Below are 27841 nucleotides of genomic sequence, written 5' to 3'. Positions count from 1 at the left end.
CTGTTACAAGAATTGAGCTGGGGGAATTTCCAGCTGCAAGATAAAAAGCTGTGAGATTCTGGGACTGACCTTGAATCTAAGAATGTCGACAGAAGAAGCCTTAGTGGTTGCATTATGTAAGATAAATGACTCACTGGAACAGCTTCACAAGAAGATGGAGGTGACAACTACCAAAATCGATAATTTGGGACAAAAAGGGAACAATTTGGGACAAAAAGGGAACATTAATACAGAAACTAATCAGGAATCGATACAGGAATTTACTTTGACATGGCAAACTGTGGAGAAGGCTAGGGAGAAAGTCGTTGTTGTTGAACCTAAAGTAACACAAGTGGAGAGGGAGAGAGCCCCAGCCTTACAGATGCAATTTGATGACCATAAGTTGATGCCTTCTATGATTGAATTTAGAGAAAGTCAGATTTTGAGGATTGGAGCCCTGTCTGGACTGGAGGATTCCCCCACGCAGGGATTTGCTGATTTTTGGGAACTGGACTTGGGTCAGGAGGAGATTGGAGTTGTGGGGGCCTTCAGATTTGGAGGAATCCTGAAACACGTCCTGAAATATCTTTTGGATTTTAGTTTTAACTACGGAGATTTGGTTGCCCTGTCGAGAAGGAATAAAAGCATCGCTAGGTGGGAGTTTCCCCGAGACCTACTCTTCAGCATCGAAGGAAGGAAAATAAGAATAAGATCAGTAGAAGACAAAGTAAAGTGCATGTATAAATACGGAGAAGACCTGCAAAAGGGACTTGGAAAAGAGTTAAGAGCCTCGGACAGAAGATCACCAGGTTGATGGACTATATGGAATTGGCAGAAACGACTGGCAGAATCCAAGACCAGGGAGAAGAGACAGTGGAAGAAGATTGGAAAAAGTTTAAAGACTATTTATAGAAATATTGTAAAATTAATGAGTGTCAGAAAGAGGTTGGAATGAAGTTACACGGCTTTCGTAGAAATGTTCGAAGGAATTAAGTACAAATAGATTATTGGAGTATTAAAGGGAAAATAAGGTTAAAATATGTTAAGATAATTATTATGACAGAAAATAAAGGAAGATGGAAAGGAATTGCTGAAACATTTAATAGAAGTGGAATACAAAAAGGGAGGTGTGAGGAAGTCGTTGAAACAAGGGAATGTAAGATATGATATTGAAATGGTATAATGTGTGTTTTAAATTGTTTTTGCTTTGTTTTGTTTAGTTTATTGTGTTAAGGTTGTGTTGTGTATTGTTTATATATTGTACTGTATTGTTTTTTCTTTCTTTTTTTCTTTTCTCTTTTCTTTCCTCTTTTCTTTTTTGTAAGGTTTAAAAGTAATAAATATTATTTAAAAAAAACAAAAACAAAATAAGGGACTATGTGGTCATCTATTCCAAACCTCTGCAATGCAGGAATCTTTTGCTACAGGTCAAGCTGACAGAACAGGTCAATAATAACAAACAGAAGCTCCAAGAAGTGAGGTTACAGGGAACCAGACAGAGGGCCTTCTTGGTAGTGGCGCCCACCCTGTGGAACGCCCTCCCTTCAGATGTGAAGGAAATAAGCAGCTATCTTCTCTTTAAAAGACATCTGAAGGCAGCCCTGTTTAGGGAAGTTTTTAATATTTAATGCTGAATTGCTTTTAACACTTGATTGGAAGCCGCCCAGAGTGGCTGGAGAAAGCCAGATAGGCGGGGTATAAATAATAAATTATTTATTATTTATTATTATTATTATTATTTATTATTATTATTATTATTTATTATTATTATTATTATTATTATTATTATTATTATTATTATTATCAAACTTTGGTAAATTAATCAAAAAGGTGTGTCCCCCCCCCCCCAGCATGTAAATCAATAGCAAAACTTTCCATCATTCTATCTCTGCATTTGGGTAAGAGAGCCTGAATGAGTTATTTCCATATTTTATTACAGGCCTAGGGTCCTAAAGGTTTGGGTTGCAAAGGCATTTCCTTCACAGCAACAACAGGAGACTTAAGCAACAACAAATGTTACGAAAATAAAGAATAACATATTGAAAAGTTACATTGATTTCAATGTTACTAATGCTAATTATTAATTACTAAGCCTTCCTGACACAATCAACTGGCAGCAGCACTGAGAAGAGAACAGCACTGTGAGGTCCATTGGCAACCTTATGCCAAAGACTGACTCTAAACTGGTGCCGTCCCATCATGCAATCTTTTCCATTTTGGTTCTGCAATAAGAACACCTTTATTTTTCAACAGCTTTCTTTGCCAATGACTTAATTAAGAGGTGTTCATTCTTCTAACACCTTGTTTTGTTTGTTCATTAATTAAAGGTTAACCCTGGGGTTCAGTGCTTTTTCCCAAAGGGCAGAAGCAGAAATAAGAAAGGAAAGGAATTGGTAGAGTCCTTCTCTCAATTCACGGGCTTGGCTCCCCACAGGAAACTAACTGGCAGTGGAAAAGAAAGGACCTATTCATACCACAAATAGTATTAATTTGTGGAATTCACTGCCACAATATATGGTGATGACCACTAGCTCAGGCTAATTTAAAGAAACAATAGCCAAATTCATGAAGTAAAGCTATTAGGAATGTTATACAGGTAAAGCCTCAGTTTTAAGAAGCATAAATTCTGGATACCACATGTTGTGGATAGACAGAAGTGTGGGGCAGATAGCACATGAGAAGAGCCCTGCTCAGTTAGGTTAATCGGATGCCTATGGGAGCCTGCAAGCAGGACCTGGGTGCTCCAGTGCTCTCCGCACTCTCTGCCTCTTCCATTTGTCAGTTACTTCCCACCATACACAACCCTTTACCACTATCACATACCATTCTATGTAATGGAAATGGAAGCAGCTAATTAGCTCTCATAGTATCCTGAGATTCAGAGAAACAGCTAGAACCGAAAGACCAAGGGTGGATCTACACACAGGAAAAAACCCTGCTATAAATAAGTCATAAATTAAATAATTGTTATAACAAAAGAAAGAAAAAACTCTATGTAAAACCACATAGAAAGGTTTTGTGCTCTACAGCACCATCTAGTGTTGCATGTTTATAACACATTTAAAACACTGGTGTTTTTTCACTAATGTAGCTAAGTCCCCATAGAACATGGGCATGCACTGGAACTAAGCAATCACAATATGTGAGACTGCAGAATGTATTTGCAGACGTTAAGCCAGGGGGTGTTAATTGGTAATTTCTCTGTGTTTTTGACTCACAAGCAAATCTGTAAGCACATCTTCTCTTTAAACCCGCCTTTTAAAATCCCAGGACAAACTTGGATACAGTTGCATTAGGATTATCGATAACAAGTTAAGCCGATTCTTCCCACAAAAGCAATTGCATTAAACTATGCAGTAGTTTTAAGCAGTAAGATGTAAGATTAAACGGCATCAAAAATATTATTTTGATCCATGGGCTTTAATTTCATACAGAACGTTCGCTTAAAACGAAAAATGAGTAAAAATAAATCCTCAAATCAGAATGCATAGTCAAGAGCTATCTTGAATATAAGCAATATTCCAAAATGGTAGATTTTGAGGGTAAAAGTGGATCACATCTGAACATTAATACTGTATTTGGGTCAATTTGTTTCACACTGGATCATTGTACTGTTTTTAAATACTAGAAACTGCAGTCTTCAAGCTTGGGTTATGAAAACAAAATTATACCTTGAACTACAGGCAGGCAGATGGCTACTTGCTTGCGGAGGTTTACTGGCCACTACTATTGGCATGGAAACAGCTTTTGCTGAATGCAAACATAACATTCTGATGTCATGCATGATGTCACCAACAGTCTAAGCTCTAAGTCCTGCCAATGTGAGAGACAGTTAACAGACCATCTCTGAACATGGTCAAGAGGGATGTTGATAGGAGGTGATGAAAGGGTTTATTTGGAGCCTATATCAAGCTTTGGTGCAGGAAAAGCATTTTGGACTCTGTCAATTGATCTGCCAACCTGTCCCAGTAGTGATGTTTGGAAGTGAGAGCTGGACCATAAAAAAGGCTGATTGCAAAAGAATTAATGCTTTTGAATTATGGTGCTGGAGGAGACTCTTGAGAGGCCCATGGACTGCAAGAAGATCAAACCTATCCATTCTTAAGGAAATCAGCCCTGAGTGCTCACTGGAAGGACAGATCCTGAAGCTGAGGCTCCAAGACTTTGGCCACCTCAGGAGAAGAGAAGACTCCCTGGAAAAGACCCTGATGTTGGGAAAGATGGAGGGCACAAGAAGAAGGGGACAACAGAGGACGAGATGGTTGGACAGTGTTCTCAAAGCTGCTAACATGACTTTGACCAAACTGCGGGAAGCAGTGGAAGAAAGGAGCGTCTGGCGTGCTCTGGTCCACGGGGTCACAAAGAGTCGGACATGACTAAACGACAACAACAACAAACCCATCCAAAGGCCTTTCCACTGACTTGCCACTTTCCCACAGCAAAGTCTATTCAGGAAGGCTTCTTCTCAAAGGAAACAAAAGTAGAAACACCCTCAGCTGCTTTCTATTTATGAAAGGTAAGAGGTCTGTCTTAATGTTGTTGGTACTGAAAAAAGGGCTCACTGGGTATAAATCGGAAGGGAGTGGGGTAACACGGTTGCTAGAGGACAGGGAGTGTCTCGTGTCACCACCCCAAGCTCCTAATCCTCGTGCTCACCCACCGGTGGCCCCATCCAGATTGGACCATGGTGGCTGCACCCTTTTGGACATATTTTATTTTCGTGCCCCTTCCCCAATAATAAGCACCTCATTTGAGGTGGGAGAAAGCGAGGAAGACGTATTATGGAAAAGGGCAGCCGTGAACAACACATGGATAACCCTAGCAGAGGAGATGGCTATAAAAAGGGAGAATGTTTGGTCTGTTCCCCGGGTCCCTATGGTTCCTCAGGTGGCATGCACCTTTTGGCCAACCCCCTTAATTCCACAGGGTTGGTATCAGATATGGGCTACTCCAGGGGAAACCACACTACATGGCTTTGGAAAGATACAATCTGGTTTAATTGTACAAATTGTGTTAATTGGCCCCCGCCCAGGGGTGCAGCTAGCTGTTCCAGCACCCGGAGCAGTGGGGGTGGGGCAAGCCTCCTACAGGCACTGCGGTGATCTGTGCACGGGGGCATCGCACAGGGGTGCTGCGCCGATCTGCGCACATTCTAAACCTGGTAATGCCAATTGCCAGCAAGGAAAGTTTTGCACCCATTATGGATTCAGTTGCTCAGCCCTGCTGCCCTGCCTAAGAGGACAATTATTCAGTCCCACCCTTGCTTTAATATTCTAGCACAGGCTTGTTCAGAAGTGTTCCGCTCAATCCTAGGGGGCACCATTATTTTGGATTTCAGATCTCGCTTCCTTTTTATTTTTAAGCGTTTTGATTTTACCTAGGAAGCCCTTCATTGTTAAACAAATAGAATAGACCCCATTTCTGCTATGGGAGGCTTGCTGTATTCACAGACTAAAAGAAGATTTACAGGTGCAAAATGAAGGTTAACTCACAGAGCCTGACCTGCTCCAGCATTGTGTTATCACACTGACCAGTCAGAAGCCCACAAGCAGGACATGAGTGCAATAGCTGTATCTCTCACTTGTGACACCCATCACCTGATATTCAGTGGTATACTGTTGAGTATTCTGATTGTAAGCTTTCGAAAAGCACCTGGCCAGCTCCTGGTGGCACAGAACACTCCTTGTGTGGTGATGCAACATGATTGGTAAACCCCTGCACATCTGCATGAAGTCTGAAGGAGGGGGGGGAAGCACACCATAAAACATAAAAATATGTACCATGGAATAGTAAATGTCTGAAGAGTTCTAGATGGTGCCAGGCTCATATAATAATATTTTTAAACGACTGGCTAATATGGGGAAAAGTCTGACCATTCAAGAGGTTTACTGCTGTGTTTAGGCAGGTGGCAATTAATATGGGGAATGGACTGCAAGCCCCGAAATGAAATCTCCTATTGCGATTATGTTTATAAAAGTGCAAGATAAGCACTTACCGGGAAAGAGAAATTATATGGTAGGACTGGCATATTGATGTAGATTACATCATTACCTAGAAATAAATGAAGCACGTGGCCTTCTTGAAGACGGCAATGTAGTGTAGCAAGGTGAAGCATTTTCCCACTGCATCTAAATTAGCCCACTGCTATATAATTTATTTCCAAGCAAGCTTCTCAGAAAGTAACATTACGTTAAGGCTTCAGTTGCCATAGTGTTGATGGGAGAAAGTCCTAACTGGTGTGTGTATGTGTGTTTGTGTTTGTGTTTGTCTGTGTGTGTGAAATCTCTCCCCCATTCTCAGCATCCCTGGGTAGGACAGAAATAACTAAATAAAGCATGCTAACATCCAGCCATTGGTGACCTCTGACCAGTGATGTTGGCAAGCTTCAGAGGTGGGTTGGTGGAAAGAAGCTCAGCAAGTGTTTCATGGTTTTGAATTCAGAATCCCTTTGAATTTTGGCTAGGTGTGCAGAAATGCTTGCGGCGTTCCAAGCTACTTCTGTTCCTCCACTTTCCCCAAAATGAATGGGAGTGGGAATGATGATTTTAGGCCTTAATGAGGCTCAAAGCCTTATGAACAGGGTATTTCCATGGCAAAGGCCCCTTTGTAAGGACCCAGAAGCCCTAGCCAAACATCTATCTTTCATTGGGAACTTTCTTTGGGCTCAGTCGTTTAGCTTCCCTTCTTCCACTCAAACTGCTGCTGGAAGGTAAGTTTCTGGGGAAAGGAGGGGGCTCACAAGGAAGGGGGCAAATGAGCAACTGGGAAAACTGGGAACAGTGGAGGGCTGGCTGGAAGGCATTTGGAGCAAGACAGGCCTTTCTGAAATATCAGTAAAGAGCTAGAAAAAACATTTTCCCACAAATTCTCAGTGCCGCAGGGCAAACTCAGAGGGAATGAACATATTATGAATCGAGATGGAGAAAGTTCAATGATTTATATTTGGGACCTAGGGAATCTGCAGACTGGTGTGTTACCGCAGGTGTATGCAGCAGCAAGCATTTTGTAATGGATTTTGTGTGGATTTGTAATGGATTTATTATTATTATTATTTATTGAATTTCTATACCGCCCTTCATCTGAAGATCACAAGGCAATTTGCAAAATGAAAACACAAAAATACATAACATAATTTGCACTGGCCTATCTTTTCCTCCCCCTGCTCACATATTATTGACTCCACACTGACCTCCTTTGACACCTCCCAGGCTATTGTCCCCTCTTCCTTTTTTCCACAATGGAAGACACTTGCATTGTGATGTCATGCAAATTTGCCCTACTGGGCCAAGAACACAAATTTAATGAAATGGAAACTGCAACAGACTGAGTTTGAGTGAAGATAATGTGATCAAAAGACAAGCAGGTACAGAACAGCAAACTCTGCTTTTGAGTACTTATTTTTCTCTACTTTCCTTGTTGTTCTGGACGGTTACTTTCAAGTCGCTTAATTGTGTTATATGTATCTGTTTCTGACAGAGTCTAACCAGCTAATTATCCAAACAACCTCAGGTTTCTTTGTTTGCTAATTGAGTCAATCACTTGAAATCCTTGGTATAAGATTGTTGCATAGAAACAAAGAGGTATAGGATGTTTGTGCATGACATATTCAAAGAAAATCCCTATTCTTTTGGAGTTTGGCCTAATATTCCACAGCTACTTGAAATCTAATTAATCATTCTGATTTTTGTAGAGGAGTCCATTGTTCCAGGTTGTTTTGAAAGTTAATTGGGAAAGGATCTGAAGCTTCTATGATATGTTTGTGCTTTTAATTAATTTATTTTTTTAAAAAAACAGGACTTTGTCTCACTTTTCTGCATTTGTACTTTATACATTTCACCCTTCTGGAAAAGCAAAAGCAAAAAAGCCCCAAATGACAACATGAATGATAAGCACCAAACATTCTGCCAGCTCTTGATTTTGGGAGGCTTTTTAATGGAGGAATATTTCATAGTGTTCTGAGCTGCAAAGCGCAGCTCACCAAACTATGTAAGATAAATGACTCACTGGAACAGCTTCACAAGAAGATGGAGGTGACAACTACCAAAATCGATAATTTGGGACAAAAAGGGAACAATTTGGGACAAAAAGGGAACATTAATACAGAAACTAATCAGGAATCGATACAGGAATTTACTTTGACATGGCAAACTGTGGAGAAGGCTAGGGAGAAAGTCGTTGTTGTTGAACCTAAAGTAACACAAGTGGAGAGGGAGAGAGCCCCAGCCTTACAGATGCAATTTGATGACCATAAGTTGATGCCTTCTATGATTGAATTTAGAGAAAGTCAGATTTTGAGGATTGGAGCCCTGTCTGGACTGGAGGATTCCCCCACGCAGGGATTTGCTGATTTTTGGGAACTGGACTTGGGTCAGGAGGAGATTGGAGTTGTGGGGGCCTTCAGATTTGGAGGAATCCTGAAACACGTCCTGAAATATCTTTTGGATTTTAGTTTTAACTACGGAGATTTGGTTGCCCTGTCGAGAAGGAATAAAAGCATCGCTAGGTGGGAGTTTCCCCGAGATCTACTCTTCAGCATCGAAGGAAGGAAAATAAGAATAAGATCAGTAGAAGACAAAGTAAAGTGCATGTATAAATACGGAGAAGACCTGCAAAAGGGACTTGGAAAAGAGTTAAGAGCCTCGGACAGAAGATCACCAGGTTGATGGACTATATGGAATTGGCAGAAACGACTGGCAGAATCCAAGACCAGGGAGAAGAGACAGTGGAAGAAGATTGGAAAAAGTTTAAAGACTATTTATAGAAATATTGTAAAATTAATGAGTGTCAGAAAGAGGTTGGAATGAAGTTACACGGCTTTCGTAGAAATGTTCGAAGGAATTAAGTACAAATAGATTATTGGAGTATTAAAGGGAAAATAAGGTTAAAATATGTTAAGATAATTATTATGACAGAAAATAAAGGAAGATGGAAAGGAATTGCTGAAACATTTAATAGAAGTGGAATACAAAAAGGGAGGTGTGAGGAAGTCGTTGAAACAAGGGAATGTAAGATATGATATTGAAATGGTATAATGTGTGTTTTAAATTGTTTTTGCTTTGTTTTGTTTAGTTTATTGTGTTAAGGTTGTGTTGTGTATTGTTTATATATTGTACTGTATTGTTTTTTCTTTCTTTTTTTCTTTTCTCTTTTCTTTCCTCTTTTCTTTTTTGTAAGGTTTAAAAGTAATAAATATTATTTAAAAAAAACAAAAACAAAATAAGGGACTATGTGGTCATCTATTCCAAACCTCTGCAATGCAGGAATCTTTTGCTACAGGTCAAGCTGACAGAACAGGTCAATAATAACAAACAGAAGCTCCAAGAAGTGAGGTTACAGGGAACCAGACAGAGGGCCTTCTTGGTAGTGGCGCCCACCCTGTGGAACGCCCTCCCTTCAGATGTGAAGGAAATAAGCAGCTATCTTCTCTTTAAAAGACATCTGAAGGCAGCCCTGTTTAGGGAAGTTTTTAATATTTAATGCTGAATTGCTTTTAACACTTGATTGGAAGCCGCCCAGAGTGGCTGGAGAAAGCCAGATAGGCGGGGTATAAATAATAAATTATTTATTATTTATTATTATTATTATTATTTATTATTATTATTATTTATTATTATTATTATTATTATTATTATTATTATTATTATTATTATTATTATCAAACTTTGGTAAATTAATCAAAAAGGTGTGTCCCCACCCCCCCCAGCATGTAAATCAATAGCAAAACTTTCCATCATTCTATCTCTGCATTTGGGTAAGAGAGCCTGAATGAGTTATTTCCATATTTTATTACAGGCCTAGGGTCCTAAAGGTTTGGGTTGCAAAGGCATTTCCTTCACAGCAACAACAGGAGACTTAAGCAACAACAAATGTTACGAAAATAAAGAATAACATATTGAAAAGTTACATTGATTTCAATGTTACTAATGCTAATTATTAATTACTAAGCCTTCCTGACACAATCAACTGGCAGCAGCACTGAGAAGAGAACAGCACTGTGAGGTCCATTGGCAACCTTATGCCAAAGACTGACTCTAAACTGGTGCCGTCCCATCATGCAATCTTTTCCATTTTGGTTCTGCAATAAGAACACCTTTATTTTTCAACAGCTTTCTTTGCCAATGACTTAATTAAGAGGTGTTCATTCTTCTAACACCTTGTTTTGTTTGTTCATTAATTAAAGGTTAACCCTGGGGTTCAGTGCTTTTTCCCAAAGGGCAGAAGCAGAAATAAGAAAGGAAAGGAATTGGTAGAGTCCTTCTCTCAATTCACGGGCTTGGCTCCCCACAGGAAACTAACTGGCAGTGGAAAAGAAAGGACCTATTCATACCACAAATAGTATTAATTTGTGGAATTCACTGCCACAATATATGGTGATGACCACTAGCTCAGGCTAATTTAAAGAAACAATAGCCAAATTCATGAAGTAAAGCTATTAGGAATGTTATACAGGTAAAGCCTCAGTTTTAAGAAGCATAAATTCTGGATACCACATGTTGTGGATAGACAGAAGTGTGGGGCAGATAGCACATGAGAAGAGCCCTGCTCAGTTAGGTTAATCGGATGCCTATGGGAGCCTGCAAGCAGGACCTGGGTGCTCCAGTGCTCTCCGCACTCTCTGCCTCTTCCATTTGTCAGTTACTTCCCACCATACACAACCCTTTACCACTATCACATACCATTCTATGTAATGGAAATGGAAGCAGCTAATTAGCTCTCATAGTATCCTGAGATTCAGAGAAACAGCTAGAACCGAAAGACCAAGGGTGGATCTACACACAGGAAAAAACCCTGCTATAAATAAGTCATAAATTAAATAATTGTTATAACAAAAGAAAGAAAAAACTCTATGTAAAACCACATAGAAAGGTTTTGTGCTCTACAGCACCATCTAGTGTTGCATGTTTATAACACATTTAAAACACTGGTGTTTTTTCACTAATGTAGCTAAGTCCCCATAGAACATGGGCATGCACTGGAACTAAGCAATCACAATATGTGAGACTGCAGAATGTATTTGCAGACGTTAAGCCAGGGGGTGTTAATTGGTAATTTCTCTGTGTTTTTGACTCACAAGCAAATCTGTAAGCACATCTTCTCTTTAAACCCGCCTTTTAAAATCCCAGGACAAACTTGGATACAGTTGCATTAGGATTATCGATAACAAGTTAAGCCGATTCTTCCCACAAAAGCAATTGCATTAAACTATGCAGTAGTTTTAAGCAGTAAGATGTAAGATTAAACGGCATCAAAAATATTATTTTGATCCATGGGCTTTAATTTCATACAGAACGTTCGCTTAAAACGAAAAATGAGTAAAAATAAATCCTCAAATCAGAATGCATAGTCAAGAGCTATCTTGAATATAAGCAATATTCCAAAATGGTAGATTTTGAGGGTAAAAGTGGATCACATCTGAACATTAATACTGTATTTGGGTCAATTTGTTTCACACTGGATCATTGTACTGTTTTTAAATACTAGAAACTGCAGTCTTCAAGCTTGGGTTATGAAAACAAAATTATACCTTGAACTACAGGCAGGCAGATGGCTACTTGCTTGCGGAGGTTTACTGGCCACTACTATTGGCATGGAAACAGCTTTTGCTGAATGCAAACATAACATTCTGATGTCATGCATGATGTCACCAACAGTCTAAGCTCTAAGTCCTGCCAATGTGAGAGACAGTTAACAGACCATCTCTGAACATGGTCAAGAGGGATGTTGATAGGAGGTGATGAAAGGGTTTATTTGGAGCCTATATCAAGCTTTGGTGCAGGAAAAGCATTTTGGACTCTGTCAATTGATCTGCCAACCTGTCCCAGTAGTGATGTTTGGAAGTGAGAGCTGGACCATAAAAAAGGCTGATTGCAAAAGAATTAATGCTTTTGAATTATGGTGCTGGAGGAGACTCTTGAGAGGCCCATGGACTGCAAGAAGATCAAACCTATCCATTCTTAAGGAAATCAGCCCTGAGTGCTCACTGGAAGGACAGATCCTGAAGCTGAGGCTCCAAGACTTTGGCCACCTCAGGAGAAGAGACGACTCCCTGGAAAAGACCCTGATGTTGGGAAAGATGGAGGGCACAAGAAGAAGGGGACAACAGAGGACGAGATGGTTGGACAGTGTTCTCAAAGCTGCTAACATGACTTTGACCAAACTGCGGGAAGCAGTGGAAGAAAGGAGCGTCTGGCGTGCTCTGGTCCACGGGGTCACAAAGAGTCGGACATGACTAAACGACAACAACAACAAACCCATCCAAAGGCCTTTCCACTGACTTGCCACTTTCCCACAGCAAAGTCTATTCAGGAAGGCTTCTTCTCAAAGGAAACAAAAGTAGAAACACCCTCAGCTGCTTTCTATTTATGAAAGGTAAGAGGTCTGTCTTAATGTTGTTGGTACTGAAAAAAGGGCTCACTGGGTATAAATCGGAAGGGAGTGGGGTAACACGGTTGCTAGAGGACAGGGAGTGTCTCGTGTCACCACCCCAAGCTCCTAATCCTCGTGCTCACCCACCGGTGGCCCCATCCAGATTGGACCATGGTGGCTGCACCCTTTTGGACATATTTTATTTTCGTGCCCCTTCCCCAATAATAAGCACCTCATTTGAGGTGGGAGAAAGCGAGGAAGACGTATTATGGAAAAGGGCAGCCGTGAACAACACATGGATAACCCTAGCAGAGGAGATGGCTATAAAAAGGGAGAATGTTTGGTCTGTTCCCCGGGTCCCTATGGTTCCTCAGGTGGCATGCACCTTTTGGCCAACCCCCTTAATTCCACAGGGTTGGTATCAGATATGGGCTACTCCAGGGGAAACCACACTACATGGCTTTGGAAAGATACAATCTGGTTTAATTGTACAAATTGTGTTAATTGGCCCCCGCCCAGGGGTGCAGCTAGCTGTTCCAGCACCCGGAGCAGTGGGGGTGGGGCAAGCCTCCTACAGGCACTGCAGTGATCTGTGCACGGGGGCATCGCACAGGGGTGCTGCGCCGATCTGCGCACATTCTAAACCTGGTAATGCCAATTGCCAGCAAGGAAAGTTTTGCACCCATTATGGATTCAGTTGCTCAGCCCTGCTGCCCTGCCTAAGAGGACAATTATTCAGTCCCACCCTTGCTTTAATATTCTAGCACAGGCTTGTTCAGAAGTGTTCCGCTCAATCCTAGGGGGCACCATTATTTTGGATTTCAGATCTCGCTTCCTTTTTATTTTTAAGCGTTTTGATTTTACCTAGGAAGCCCTTCATTGTTAAACAAATAGAATAGACCCCATTTCTGCTATGGGAGGCTTGCTGTATTCACAGACTAAAAGAAGATTTACAGGTGCAAAATGAAGGTTAACTCACAGAGCCTGACCTGCTCCAGCATTGTGTTATCACACTGACCAGTCAGAAGCCCACAAGCAGGACATGAGTGCAATAGCTGTATCTCTCACTTGTGACACCCATCACCTGATATTCAGTGGTATACTGTTGAGTATTCTGATTGTAAGCTTTCGAAAAGCACCTGGCCAGCTCCTGGTGGCACAGAACACTCCTTGTGTGGTGATGCAACATGATTGGTAAACCCCTGCACATCTGCATGAAGTCTGAAGGAGGGGGGGGAAGCACACCATAAAACATAAAAATATGTACCATGGAATAGTAAATGTCTGAAGAGTTCTAGATGGTGCCAGGCTCATATAATAATATTTTTAAACGACTGGCTAATATGGGGAAAAGTCTGACCATTCAAGAGGTTTACTGCTGTGTTTAGGCAGGTGGCAATTAATATGGGGAATGGACTGCAAGCCCCGAAATGAAATCTCCTATTGCGATTATGTTTATAAAAGTGCAAGATAAGCACTTACCGGGAAAGAGAAATTATATGGTAGGACTGGCATATTGATGTAGATTACATCATTACCTAGAAATAAATGAAGCACGTGGCCTTCTTGAAGACGGCAATGTAGTGTAGCAAGGTGAAGCATTTTCCCACTGCATCTAAATTAGCCCACTGCTATATAATTTATTTCCAAGCAAGCTTCTCAGAAAGTAACATTACGTTAAGGCTTCAGTTGCCATAGTGTTGATGGGAGAAAGTCCTAACTGGTGTGTGTATGTGTGTTTGTGTTTGTGTTTGTCTGTGTGTGTGAAATCTCTCCCCCATTCTCAGCATCCCTGGGTAGGACAGAAATAACTAAATAAAGCATGCTAACATCCAGCCATTGGTGACCTCTGACCAGTGATGTTGGCAAGCTTCAGAGGTGGGTTGGTGGAAAGAAGCTCAGCAAGTGTTTCATGGTTTTGAATTCAGAATCCCTTTGAATTTTGGCTAGGTGTGCAGAAATGCTTGCGGCGTTCCAAGCTACTTCTGTTCCTCCACTTTCCCCAAAATGAATGGGAGTGGGAATGATGATTTTAGGCCTTAATGAGGCTCAAAGCCTTATGAACAGGGTATTTCCATGGCAAAGGCCCCTTTGTAAGGACCCAGAAGCCCTAGCCAAACATCTATCTTTCATTGGGAACTTTCTTTGGGCTCAGTCGTTTAGCTTCCCTTCTTCCACTCAAACTGCTGCTGGAAGGTAAGTTTCTGGGGAAAGGAGGGGGCTCACAAGGAAGGGGGCAAATGAGCAACTGGGAAAACTGGGAACAGTGGAGGGCTGGCTGGAAGGCATTTGGAGCAAGACAGGCCTTTCTGAAATATCAGTAAAGAGCTAGAAAAAACATTTTCCCACAAATTCTCAGTGCCGCAGGGCAAACTCAGAGGGAATGAACATATTATGAATCGAGATGGAGAAAGTTCAATGATTTATATTTGGGACCTAGGGAATCTGCAGACTGGTGTGTTACCGCAGGTGTATGCAGCAGCAAGCATTTTGTAATGGATTTTGTGTGGATTTGTAATGGATTTATTATTATTATTATTTATTGAATTTCTATACCGCCCTTCATCTGAAGATCACAAGGCAATTTGCAAAATGAAAACACAAAAATACATAACATAATTTGCACTGGCCTATCTTTTCCTCCCCCTGCTCACATATTATTGACTCCACACTGACCTCCTTTGACACCTCCCAGGCTATTGTCCCCTCTTCCTTTTTTCCACAATGGAAGACACTTGCATTGTGATGTCATGCAAATTTGCCCTACTGGGCCAAGAACACAAATTTAATGAAATGGAAACTGCAACAGACTGAGTTTGAGTGAAGATAATGTGATCAAAAGACAAGCAGGTACAGAACAGCAAACTCTGCTTTTGAGTACTTATTTTTCTCTACTTTCCTTGTTGTTCTGGACGGTTACTTTCAAGTCGCTTAATTGTGTTATATGTATCTGTTTCTGACAGAGTCTAACCAGCTAATTATCCAAACAACCTCAGGTTTCTTTGTTTGCTAATTGAGTCAATCACTTGAAATCCTTGGTATAAGATTGTTGCATAGAAACAAAGAGGTATAGGATGTTTGTGCATGACATATTCAAAGAAAATCCCTATTCTTTTGGAGTTTGGCCTAATATTCCACAGCTACTTGAAATCTAATTAATCATTCTGATTTTTGTAGAGGAGTCCATTGTTCCAGGTTGTTTTGAAAGTTAATTGGGAAAGGATCTGAAGCTTCTATGATATGTTTGTGCTTTTAATTAATTTATTTTTTTAAAAAAACAGGACTTTGTCTCACTTTTCTGCATTTGTACTTTATACATTTCACCCTTCTGGAAAAGCAAAAGCAAAAAAGCCCCAAATGACAACATGAATGATAAGCACCAAACATTCTGCCAGCTCTTGATTTTGGGAGGCTTTTTAATGGAGGAATATTTCATAGTGTTCTGAGCTGCAAAGCGCAGCTCACCAAACTCTCCAATGCATGATTGGGGTAAGCAGATTTCTGACAACCATCTGTTTTGGCATTACTACTTCCTCCTAATCAGACCAGTGCAAATTAAAATACTGAGGTAAACAGAAGAGTTAAGAAGCTCATTGTGGAGCTGTTAAGTATGGAGTAATGTTTTCAGTGATACTTTGGTGGTAGTTCAGAGAATTGTAGCTGAGTTAGTTCCAAAGAATGACTGGTGCAGAAAGGTAAGGTGCTTAACTTCTTTTATATTTTCCTGTTACCACTGGTGCTATTGTTATCTGCTGATATTGCAGGTGGTGGTATCAGAAGGTGCTATTGCTGGAAAAGCGTTGCACATATCTTGGTATAAATAACTAATATATAACTGCAGTATGCAATCAAAGTGTACATCCTTATATCCAGTTTTAGTCTTAAACCAACCATGGATATTACAGCATCAGTGAAGCAACAGAGAGAAATCACTCACTACAGATTTACTGTTGACATTTTCTGAACCATGCTTAAGATGCTAGACTAGAATGACTGCATGCTATGGTCTGCTTAAGTGGGGGTATTGAACAGTGTTTGCAAACCCGGTTAGAGTCAACTGTGGTTTATGTAATGCTAAACCATGGCTAAGAAAGTCAATGGCAGAATTTATGTTAGAATAGGGAGGAGGGAATGAGCAAAGTCCTGGGTCCTGACCTTTTTACCATAGCTAAAAGTAAGTACCACTCCTCTCAAAGTTTATGCTTGTGGTTACAACAATTATACTATACAATTGTTGGTTACAACAATTATACTAATTTTAAATCAGGTTTGGCCGTTTGCTTACTTTCTTTAGTTTTGGGTTTTTAAACAGATGTGTGCCATGAAGGCATTTAGCAAGTGGAGCTCTTCCCCATAATTTCATCACCATACCTGAAGCAGCTTCACTTGCAAGAGAAAACGTCTGCAATCCTAGTTTAAAAACTAGTTGAAGTCTATAGCCCCAATTTTAAATTCCCAACTTACAGTTAACAAATCTCATTTTATTTTATCATTTCCTTTGTTATATATGTGATACTACAACAATTTATTCAGCTGGGTTTGGTTTTTTGAGATAATTGATCAATTTTAAACTTAGTACAAAAACTCGAACATTTTGTCTTGAGTTGAGATTCCTGCATTGCAGTGGCTGGGCTAGATGGTGCTCTGGGTCCCTTCCAACTCTACAATTCTGTGATTCTATCATTCTGTGCTACTGAGGAGATCCACATACAGTATTGGCCTAGTTCAGACATAACGCTCTGCCATGGTTTAGTCACTAAACTTTAGTGTTACCAAAATGAGGTGTGGCGAATGTTGGATTCACACGCTGCTTCTTAGCCTTTGCAATTCCTATGTGCATGTGGGGAGGAGATTGAAAGCTTTCACTTTATTTATTTTTTTTTTTTTTATAATATTTTTTATTACGTTTCTTTCCAAATTTTATACATTACAAACAAATAAGGAGTTTACAAGAAACCATTTTTTTTTTTTTTAACAAAAATCCCAACTTGGACTTCCCCACCCCTTCCGATTCTGCGTTCTTTATATTAACAATGTCAGCAATTTGTTACCTTATGTCATACCTTATTGTAACTTTTACATGTTATGTATCTATATTCAATGTATTATGTCACAATTTTTATACCTTTAAAATAAACGTAACATGTTCAATTTCATATTATCTCCTTTTCTCTTTTATCACTTAGTTTACTATTTACTTAATCATAATTGCTAAAGCGTATCATTTCCAAATCATGCACCGTCTTAAGATTCATACAGTTTGTAATACTTTTGCAAGTAGTCTTTAAACTTTTTCCAGTCCACCTCAATTGTTTCTACATCCAAATCTCGGATTCTGCCGGTCAGTTCAGCTATCTCCATGTAGTCCATCAACTGCATCTGCCATTCCTCCAGCGTGGGTAAATCTTGTGTCTTCCAGTTCTTTGCGATGAGTATTCTTGCTGCTGTACTAGCATACATAAACAAAGTTCTGTCCTTCTTTAACACTTTCTGGTCTACCATGCCCAACAGGAAGGCCTCTGGTTTCTTGGGAAAGGTATACCTAAATACCTTTTTCAACTCATTGTAAATCATTTCCCAGAAAGCCTTAACCTTTGGGCATGTCCACCAGAGGTGAAAGAAAGTCCCCTCTGCTTCCTTACACTTCCAACATTTATTGTCAGACAGGTGATGTATCTTAGCTAACTTGACTGGGGTCATGTACCACCGGTATATCATTTTCATAATGTTTTCCTTCAAGGCCGTACTGGCCGTGAATTTCATTCCGGTGTTCCATAACCTTTCCCAGTCTTCAAACATAATGTTGTGTCCAACATCCTGTGCCCATTTAATCATAGCAGATTTAACTGTCTCATCCTGTAAATTCCACATAAGCAGCAAGTTATACATTCTAGATAACAGCTTTGTCTTTGGTTCTAACAATTCTGTCTCTAGTTTCGACTTTTCCACCTGGAAACCAACTTTTTTGTCCATTTTGAAAACCTCTTGAATTTGAGCATAATGTAGCCAATCTCGCACCTTATTTTTTAGTTTGTCCTGGCTCTGCAACTTCCAATTGTCTCCAATTTTTTCAGTCAATTCCCAATATTTCGGCCAATAGGCCTCCATATTGGGTCTTTTTCGGGCCTTGGCCTCCACTGGTGATAGCCACCTCGGAGTTTTACTCTCTAGTAAGTCTTTATATTTCATCCAGACTGCAAAAATTGCTTTTCTGACAATGTGGCTTTTAAACAATTTATGTGCTTTAACCTTGTCGTACCATAGGTATGCGTGCCATCCAAAAGCATTATTAAAACCTTCCAGATCTAGGACATCGGTGTTTTCCAACAAAAACCAATCTTTCAGCCAGCAGAAGGCTGCAGCTTCATAATACAACCTCAAGTCCGGCAGGGCAAACCCCCCTCTTTCTTTCGAATCTGTTAATATTTTAAACTTTATTCGGGGCTTTTTGCCCTGCCAGATAAATCTAGATATATCCTTCTGCCATTTTCCAAAGCAATCCACTCTGTCCACGATCTGTAAGGTTTGAAACAAAAATAACATTTTCGGCAACACATTCATTTTTATAGCTGCAATTCTTCCCAACAAGGAAAGTTTCAATCTTGACCAAATTTCTAAATCCTTTTTAACTTCCAACCAACATTTCTCATAATTATCCTTAAATAAATTCAAATTCTTGGAGGACAAATAGATCCCAAGGTATTTCACTTTTTTAACCACATTCAGTTCTGTTTCTCTCTGAAACCCCTCTATTTCTGTAATTGTTAAATTTTTGGTCAGAACCTTAGTTTTTTGTTTATTCAACCTAAATCCCGCCACCCGACCAAATTCAGATATAAGTTCGAGAACTCTTTTTGTACTGGATTCTGGCTCCTGCAGTGTCAAAACTAGGTCATCTGCAAAAGCTTTCAGTTTATATTGTTTCACTCCGACCTCTATCCCTTGTACCAACCGGTCCTCTCTGATCATATTCAATAGCACCTCCAGGACTGAAATAAATAACAGAGGGGATAGAGGGCACCCTTGTCGTGTCCCTTTTTCAATTTTAAATTCCTCCGTCACCACATTGTTCACTATTAATTTAGCTTTTTGTTCTGAATAGATTGCATGTAATCCATTCTCAAACCCCCGTCCCACTCCCATCCCTTCCAAGTTCTTCTTCATAAACATCCAAGATATGTTGTCAAATGCTTTCTCCGCATCAATAAAGATTAACACCGCCCTTGTGTTCCTGTTAGTCTGCAAAAGTTCTAAAATGTCAATGATGTTTCTAGTGTTCTCATATAAATGTCTACCAGGGAGAAAGCCAGCTTGGTCTTTATGAATTACTTCATTTAAGACTTTTTTAAGTCTATTTGCCAAAATGTCTGCAAATATTTTGTAATCCACATTTAGGAGTGAGATGGGACGGTAGTTTTTAAGCTGAGTCTTTTCAGATTCTGACTTAGGTATCAATGTGATGAAGGCTTCTTTCCACGTTTCTGGTGCCCTCTTCCCATCCATAATCTGGTTACATACCTCCAACAAAGGTTGTATCAAATAGTCCTTCAGAACCTTGTAATATTTGGAGGTAAGTCCATCCGGGCCTGGAGATTTGCCTAGTTGCATATTCTGAATGGCACCTTCAATTTCCTGTAAGGTTATTGTAGAGTTCAAGATTGATCTTTTATCTTGAGTTATTTTTGATAGTCCATTTATCTTTAAAAATTGATCTATCTCTGATTCTTTCTGGGGCCCCTGTGCATACAGTTCTTTGAAGTATCTGTGGAAGCACCTCCTAATTTCTTCTGGTTTCTGTACGATCCTTCCATCAATCTCTAGATTTGTTATCGTGTTTAGCTTTTGTCTTTTTTTCAGCTGCCAAGCTAGCAGCTTTCCACATTTATTTGCTGATTCAAAAGATCTTTGCTTCATCTGTTTTATTTTCCATTCAATCTCCTGATTAATCAATTTTGAGTATTCTGCTTGGTAGAATTTAATTTCTCTCAGCACCTCCTTGGACTTTGGTTTGGTTCTCAGTTTTTTTTCTCCTTGGTGTATTTTCTCCAATATTTTGTCCTTCTTTCCGTTCCAGAGTTTTTTCTTGATTGAATTCTGTTGTATCAGAAACCCTCTCATAAGAGCTTTGCTTGCGTCCCAGATCGTTCTTTTTTCAACTGTAGTATTCAGATTTATCTCAAAATAGTCCTTTAATGTTTTTTGGGCCTTTTTCACAATCTCTTGATCTCTTAGTAGTGTGTCATTCATTCTCCATCTGAAGGAACCGGGTTGAGTTAATCTAAGTTCTATTTTCAAGGCGTTGTGGTCGGAGCATGTTTTTGGGCAGATTTCCACCTTTTTAGTCTTGGGTGCCAGCCCCCTGGAGGTCCAGATTTGGTCGATCCTTGACCAAGACAGGTGGGCCTCAGAGAAAAAAGTTCCTTCTTTACCTAGGGGGTTCTTTGTCCTCCATATGTCGATCAAATCCAGATTGTCAGTCAGTTCGAAAAAAGTTTTGGGCAGTCTGCCGTCTGATGTTAAGTTTTGGTTGTAAGACTTATCCATATGTGTAGACACCACTCCATTCATATCTCCCATCATTATGATGTTAGCATAATCCAGATAGTCCAGCAACGTCTCATGCAGCTTCTTGAAAAATTCTGATTTCCCGTCATTTGGGGCATAAATTCCTAATATCAATATTTTTTCTCCTTGGGTTTGAATTTCAATTGCCAAAATTCTTCCTTGTTCATCCTTAAATAGAAATATTTGGGTATCAGGCTCTCCTTAGCGTAGATCACCACTCCTCTTTTCTTTACTTTGTCAGACGAAATAAATTCTTGGCCTAATCTTTTATTTACCAAAACCTTCCTGTGGAGCCTGGTCACATGGGTTTCTTGTAGGCAAATAATGTCCAATTGTTCTTTCTTCAATATGTGAAATAACCTCCTTCTTTTCTCCGGGGAATTTCCGCCATTTATATTCCAACTGAGTAGCCGCAGAGACATCCTGAACTATTCTGCTACACCTAGAGCGGTGTATCTTCTTTCTCCTCTGGTTCCGAAGGTGCAGGTATTGCTCCACCTGGGTTGGGTATAGGCCAATTAGCTGCTGCTTCTTTTTGGAGGTCTTCTCCGTGATCGTGCTGGAACTTTTGTAAGTCCTCTGGTGATCTTATTTTAACCTTCTTCTGTTTGTAAGTGAATGATAGCCCTTGTGGGAACTCCCACCTGTAAGGAATTGTGTTGAGTCTCAGCAACTTAGCCAAATCTGAGTAGGTGGCTCTCAAGTCCAATAACTGTTTAGGAATATCTCGGTAAATTTCCACCCTTTTCTCTTGTATCACAATTGAGTTTTTGAAGTGTAGGCCTAGTATTTTGTCTCTCTCCTCCCTTGATCTCAAAGCTATTAAGCAGTCTCTGGATCTATCTTTTCTTACTAATCTTCCCAACCGAAAAGCCGATACAATTTTGAAATCAATTTCTTCTTTTAAGTCCCAGAACTTTGTAAACTCTGTTGTCAAAAGTCCTTTCAAATCTTCTTGTTCAATTTCTGGGACTGCCCTTAGTCTGAGGTTGGTCTCGCGATTTTTCAATTCCACCAACGAGAGATAGGTTTGTTGGTCCCCTATCTGTTTATGAAGAGGCTTGACTTCCGCTTTAACTTCCTCGACTTCTTTTTTAGCTGATGTTGCAATTTGAACGGCTTCCCCTGCCAGTTTACGATTCTCTTCTGTTGCTCCTTGCAATTTTTCAATTGCTTGGGTATGTTGGGAAACCTGATCTGTCAATTTCTGGATCGAGGATGTTGCTTGGTCAATTTTTGTTGATTGGTTATCAATTTTTTGATTTATTGCTGACAATTGTTCCAAAACTTGTTTCAGTACTGCCTCAGCTCCTCCTGCTGCCATATCTTCCTCTTCAGATTTTTCAGGCTTTTCGGTTTCTACTTTTTGTGTCGCAAGCACAGCTGGAACTGATAATCTACGTCCCTGAGTTAAAGTTGTTTGCAAAAGCTGTGCTTGCTTTTTTGCTTTCTCTTTCTCCTTAGCTTCCTTAGCTTTGGCTGCTCTTGTCTTTCCTGTGCCACTCATCAGTCAACGTTCAAGGTCAAGTGTTGTAATCCCATGGGAAAGGCAAGTCCAGAATTAAAAACAGTCTATTGAGAGAAGGTAAACAGAGAAACTTTCCCAGGCCTCTATATTCCCAATGTCCTCTAGGGGGAGTGCCACCAAAGTTTTAGTAAGAAGAAGGTAACTTTCCGCAATTAAAGTCTCTTTGTTCCAACTTTAAAAACAATTTTAAAAGCAAATTAGTTCCAGCACGCTAAAAGAAAGGTCCTGCAGAGCCCTTTTAAACATATAACAAAGTTCCAGCAAGGTGCCTGCAATTGTATCCACTTCAGCTAAGTGAGCTCAAAATTACACTATCCAGTTACAAAAGTATCTGGAAGCTTGCAACAGTTCCGCAGTTTAAACAACTTTACCCGGCCACCCGGGAATTTGGGGTTAGAGTCTTCCCTTGCCCTTGGGGTGTCCGCTCCAGGTCAATTTTATGCTGTATTTATTCTTTAAAAGTAAAATTCAAATGTGCACGAAAGTCCCGATTTAAAGCTTCAAAGCTTCCCTGTTCACAGCGCTTTCCGCTCTTTAGACCGTCTGCTTTGATCTTGAAAGCAGTGTCGGAAGACGGACTTCCTCTTTCTCGTCTCCCGTTTTTAGCCAAATTTTCCGATTTGATTTGTAGAATCTTAGGTCCTTACTCACGGGTTTGATGTTTCAGCCCGATGTTTCTTGGAAGAAAGGTCAGCGCTCATCCGTGACAGCCGCGCGGCTTCGCCTCCGCAGAAAGAGCGATGAACCCACAGCACCGCTCCCCCTCCTTCACTCCGGAGCCCCTTACGGGGTTCCTTTTGTGATTTCGGGGTCGCTCCAGGTGCCCGCCGGGTCCCACGGCCACGGACTCACTCTGCCCGTGGTTTATCTTGATGGGTTGCCGCTGCGCCGTCGCGAGCAACCCTTTTCTGCGGTGCCCCTCTTCAGAGCTCGAAGAGGTCCGCCATCACGGTTTTGCGCCGCCTCCGGAAGTCCTCCTGAAAGCTTTCACTTTAAATTTTGAACAAACTGCAGTTTCTGATTATATCCAACCTCAGAAACCTGTGGTTTATGATGCGGTTAGTTATCAAAGCAGGATCTGAACGCAAGATTTGATCCTAGTTCATTTGAACAAATCACATTTAAAATAAACCATAGTTCCCCAAATTTTTTATATGAGAGGAGATTGTGACTTGTTCAAAAGAGGAAGTAGATGCTTTCCATTTTGTGCTCTCATGCACAAAGGAGGAGGAGAGCGGAGTGGGGAATGAATAAGCCTGAAACTAGCCATAGCTTGTTCTCGGAATGCCAAACCATGGTTTACCATTACAGTGGTATCTCGGGTTAAGTACTTAATGCGTTCCGGAAGTCCGTTCTTAACCTGAAACTGTTCTTAACCTGAAGCACCACTTTAGCTAATGGGGCCTCCTGCTACCGCCACACCGCCGGAGCACGATTTCTGTTCTTATCCTGAAGCAAAGTTCTTAACCTTCTCCTCCTGTGAAGAGGCTGCATCCTAATGTTTTAGTGTTGTATCTTAATCTTTTAAATTGTATTTTAATCAACTTGTTTTTATTATTGGTTGTTAGCCGTCCTGAGCCTGGTCTTGGCTGGGGAGGGCGGGGTATAAAAAATATTATTATTATTATTATTATTATTATTATTATTATTCTGATGTACTATTTCTGGGTTAGCGGAGTCTGTAACCTGAAGCGTCTGTAACCTGAAGCATATGTAACCCGAGGTACCACTGTGTGTCTGAATCAAGCCATTATTTGCAGAAGCTAACCTTAAGGGTGTTTTCAATAGAAGAAAGATAAAGCTTGCCTGTTTTGTCAGTTAATGTTGGAGCACGTTGCTCAAATTTAGAGAATTACATGGGCTTTGACAGTGCTGCTTAGTATATTCATTTACACTGTGTATTTCCACCTGACATCATTTGTCCATCAGCCTGCACAGCTCAGTTACACACAGTTGCCATCCCAGAATGAGCGCAAGGGTCTCTTACCTGGGTTGCTCCTCATGCTTCTAGTTATGTGCTCTAGCCCCAGATTCATTGTGCATGATGCTGCCAAATCAGATGTGCCCTCCTTATTATTAAATGAAGACCCTCATTTTGTAACATTCTGTGCATCTTTGGACTAACCGGCCAGAAGCAGCATGCAAAAGAGATGAACTGTCAAAGCAAACGAGCTCTTAAACGAATGGATATAGTTTTTATGAACCTGTGTCAATGAATAAAAACACAGCACAAGAGAGAGACAAAAATATATTTTTTAGGCAGTATCAGCAGAATGGCCTAAAAGGAGTGGGTTGTTTTTGTTTTCCCCCCCATTTCATCAAAGTTTTTAATGCCATGTCAGCAAATGTTGAGTCTTACAGAAGTTATGCCAAAAACTGCTACAGCATGAAAAATTAATGGGCTGTTTGTAAAACTGGCCAGTAAAGTGAGAGGGGAAAAACTCTTACCATATGCCAATGGAGATAGTACACAGGTTACTCCCTGTGGCGCTGTAGCATACCAATTCGGATGATCCGCAGTGGATTTGAAAGTAAATGGAAAAGCATTTCCAGTCCATAATTAACGGAAGTCAAATGACCATAAGTGCTGATTTGCACAAGTTCAAAATATATTTTTTTAATGTTGGTTATTACAGCCTCGAAAAGTAGGCATGGTAGCTACCTCCTGAGAAACCCTAATGCCTCCTCCAAGACTCGTGTAGCAAACTCATGCAGGAAGCAAGAGTAGCTAAATATGCATATTTTCAAATCTTCCTATGACATGCTGTGCATCATGCTGTTATATACTGCAAGTTAGCAAGAAGACTTATCACACCGGTGGATGGGTGGAGGGGGGAAGAAAATTAAAGCGTGGCACTTCTAGAAGCTAAGGAAAAAGAGTTTTAATAATCAATATGCATACATTTTGTGTGTAAAGAAATGGCTTCAGGACACCTCTCTAACAATTTAGAATGCTGAATTCTCTTTCCACAAGTGCTCACCTAACTGTGCCATCAGGAGAAGACTTGAAATGTGGCCTCTGGCTATCAGAACCAGGATGCTGATCATTGCAGCTCTTACAGTTGTACCTCAGGTTACATACACTTCAGGTTACATACACTTCAAGTTACAGACTCCGCTAACCCAGAAATAGTGCTTCAGGTTAAGAACTTTGCTTCAGGATGAGAACAGAAATCGTGCGGGGGCCACTAGGGGGCGCATCGGAGGATGGCTGACAATAACATCTCTCCGACCCACATGAGGTAATTTGGAGGCTGTGATGGGAGTAAATAGCCTCCCTACCCCCCCAGGATTGTGGGGGAGGACTGCCCTTGCCTGCTGTGCCCTATACCACCCCCGAATTTGTGGGGATGGGGGCACTAGGCACAATGCCCTCCTGTGGGATTTTGGCGCTCCTGGACGCCGTCTCTGATCCGCGCCACTAGCTGCAAGAACTTCAAAAGAAACAATTTGGATGAAGCGAATGCACATATTTCAAGGAAGGAGGGGGAGTAAAGACTGCTAACAGAAGAGATCTCTGATAAAACAAGACAAGAATAAAACATGAGAAGATACACCAAGATACGGTATGGCAAATGACTGATGGGGGAGGGGGAAAAACCTTCCTTTCTTTCCTTTATGTGATTAAACAAGAATCCCCTCCCCTCACGAGTCAGAAATGTCGTTTTAATGACTTAAGCTGTGGATTTACGTCTGTGTGGAGATAAACTTTCTAACCAAAGCATGTTTTAAGAAGAGCGTGGAATGTATAAGAGCTTTGGAATGACACAGTTAAAAATGCTGTTGCCATATTGGGAAGTTCTGTTGGAGGACTTAAGTCTGGGAGGAGAAAGAGAGAAATAGAGCTGTTTATATATTGTGGGTGAAACTCCTCAGAGGGACTTAAGAGCGACAGTTTTGCGAGATTAATGATGGAAAGAGCGATGTTATCTATGAAGGCGACGATATATGGAAACCATCTCGATTTGAGGATTGGAAGAACGGAAAAATTCACACAGGATTATTATTGGTGTTTATCAGCTTAAGGAGACTATCAGAAGAGATCATAAAGAAAAAAGAGAAAATATATGAATAAGATGTGATGTGGAAACAGCAAGACAAGACTGGATAGAATTATGAACTCTGTTTGGACTGATTTGGACTGATTTGGACATTAACGCAGTAGCAAGAAGATGATCAGAATCCCCCTTCGGATCTTGAAATATGGGTCCCCCCAACAAAATTTAAAATTCGGCTTTGTAATTCGGAATTTATGTGATGTGATTTAATTTGATTTGTTTGGCTGGTTAATAATTTTTTTTAAAAAAGAGAGAACAGAAATCGTGCTTCGGCGGCGCATCAGCAGCAGGAGGCCCCATTAGCTAAAGTGGTGCTTCAGGTTAAGAACAGTTTCAGGTTAAGTATGGACTTCCGGAACAAATTAAGTACTTAAAGTACAGTAGTACCTCAGGTTATCTCCTGCAAAGGGAGCTCTATGAAGATAACTGTCGATTCAAGTTTTTAGAAGGCAGAGTTACGATACTCCCTTACAGGAACGTTTTTATTAGTTGTTCTGATATAACCACAGAAGATGCTTTCATTAGCATTGGCCGGGTTCTTTCTTTCCTTGCTGTTTAAGCTGTTATTTTTGATCAAATGTTTATCCTTAACTGGATTGTAAGCTTTCATCAGTGCAAGTTTTAACCCAGAAAGCAGGTTGGTTTCAAAGCTAGGAAATAGAGCCGTGTACAATTGACCCTTTGTAATTTTTTTGCTCTATTTTGCAATGAGAGAAGCGAGGTAGGGGAATTAACCTGAAATTCTGCATTAGTTTCTTAGGGGTGGGACTTACCATTAGTAGTGCCAATACTACAGCTTCTGTCATTTTCCTTAAGGGGTGTGGTGTTGTTGCTGCTGCTGCAAGTGGAAACAGGAGAAGCTATGTTGGTTGTGTGGTTACCATTTGCTGTGCAATTTTAAGTACAAAAAGATGGCTGCCCTCTACTGATAGTCTTCTTTGTATTCTTAGGAGCCCATTGTGGGTAACCAGTGTTAGAAACTGAGATCTGAAAGCTAGGAGCTAAACGGCACCTTAAACCAAGGGAATGTCCAGGTGCACTTTTTTAATAACAAGAATACAAAGCTGAAAAGGAATGAACTGCAGCTTAAATCTTATGTTCATTTTCCACATGGTCTATTCCCCCCCCCCCACAATAGTCTTAAGAGGGTCTCTTACGCAGTCTTCAGAGCGTAACTGGAAGAGGGGAGGCAGAAAAAGGCCCTCCTTTCCTTCCACTCTGCAAAATGCACCACTCTGCAAAATGCACCTACAACAGTGGGAGTTTTGAACGCTGGTGGTAACCCAGTGAGAAAGTTCTGGTGCCTTGGCGTTATGTGACGCACAGGTTAATTCAGGGGTCAGCA

At 40.5% G+C, this 27841-nt stretch overlaps 1 long non-coding RNA gene across 8 annotated transcripts in view; it reads right to left on the bottom strand.

The window, feature by feature from the left end:
- LOC128411997 (uncharacterized) overlaps positions 1–27528 on the bottom strand; it is a 171540-nt gene extending 144012 nt beyond the window's left edge. For 7 of the 8 annotated variants that reach the window (XR_008330001.1, XR_008330000.1, XR_008330004.1 and 4 more), the window contains exon 1: positions 3651–3713. This is a non-coding gene — a long non-coding RNA (uncharacterized LOC128411997). Of the gene's footprint in view, positions 1–3650; positions 3714–27269 lie in introns of those variants that run through there. The other variant, XR_008330005.1, reaches the window with a different exon arrangement.
- Positions 27529–27841: the final 313 nt, after the last annotated feature.

The sequence above is a fragment of the Podarcis raffonei genome, chromosome 4 (genome assembly GCF_027172205.1).
Source record: "Podarcis raffonei isolate rPodRaf1 chromosome 4, rPodRaf1.pri, whole genome shotgun sequence".
NCBI classification, from domain to species: domain Eukaryota; kingdom Metazoa; phylum Chordata; class Lepidosauria; order Squamata; family Lacertidae; genus Podarcis; species Podarcis raffonei.
The sequence above is the reverse complement of the archived record's forward strand: the minus strand, read 5'-3'. Positions and strand labels throughout refer to the sequence as shown.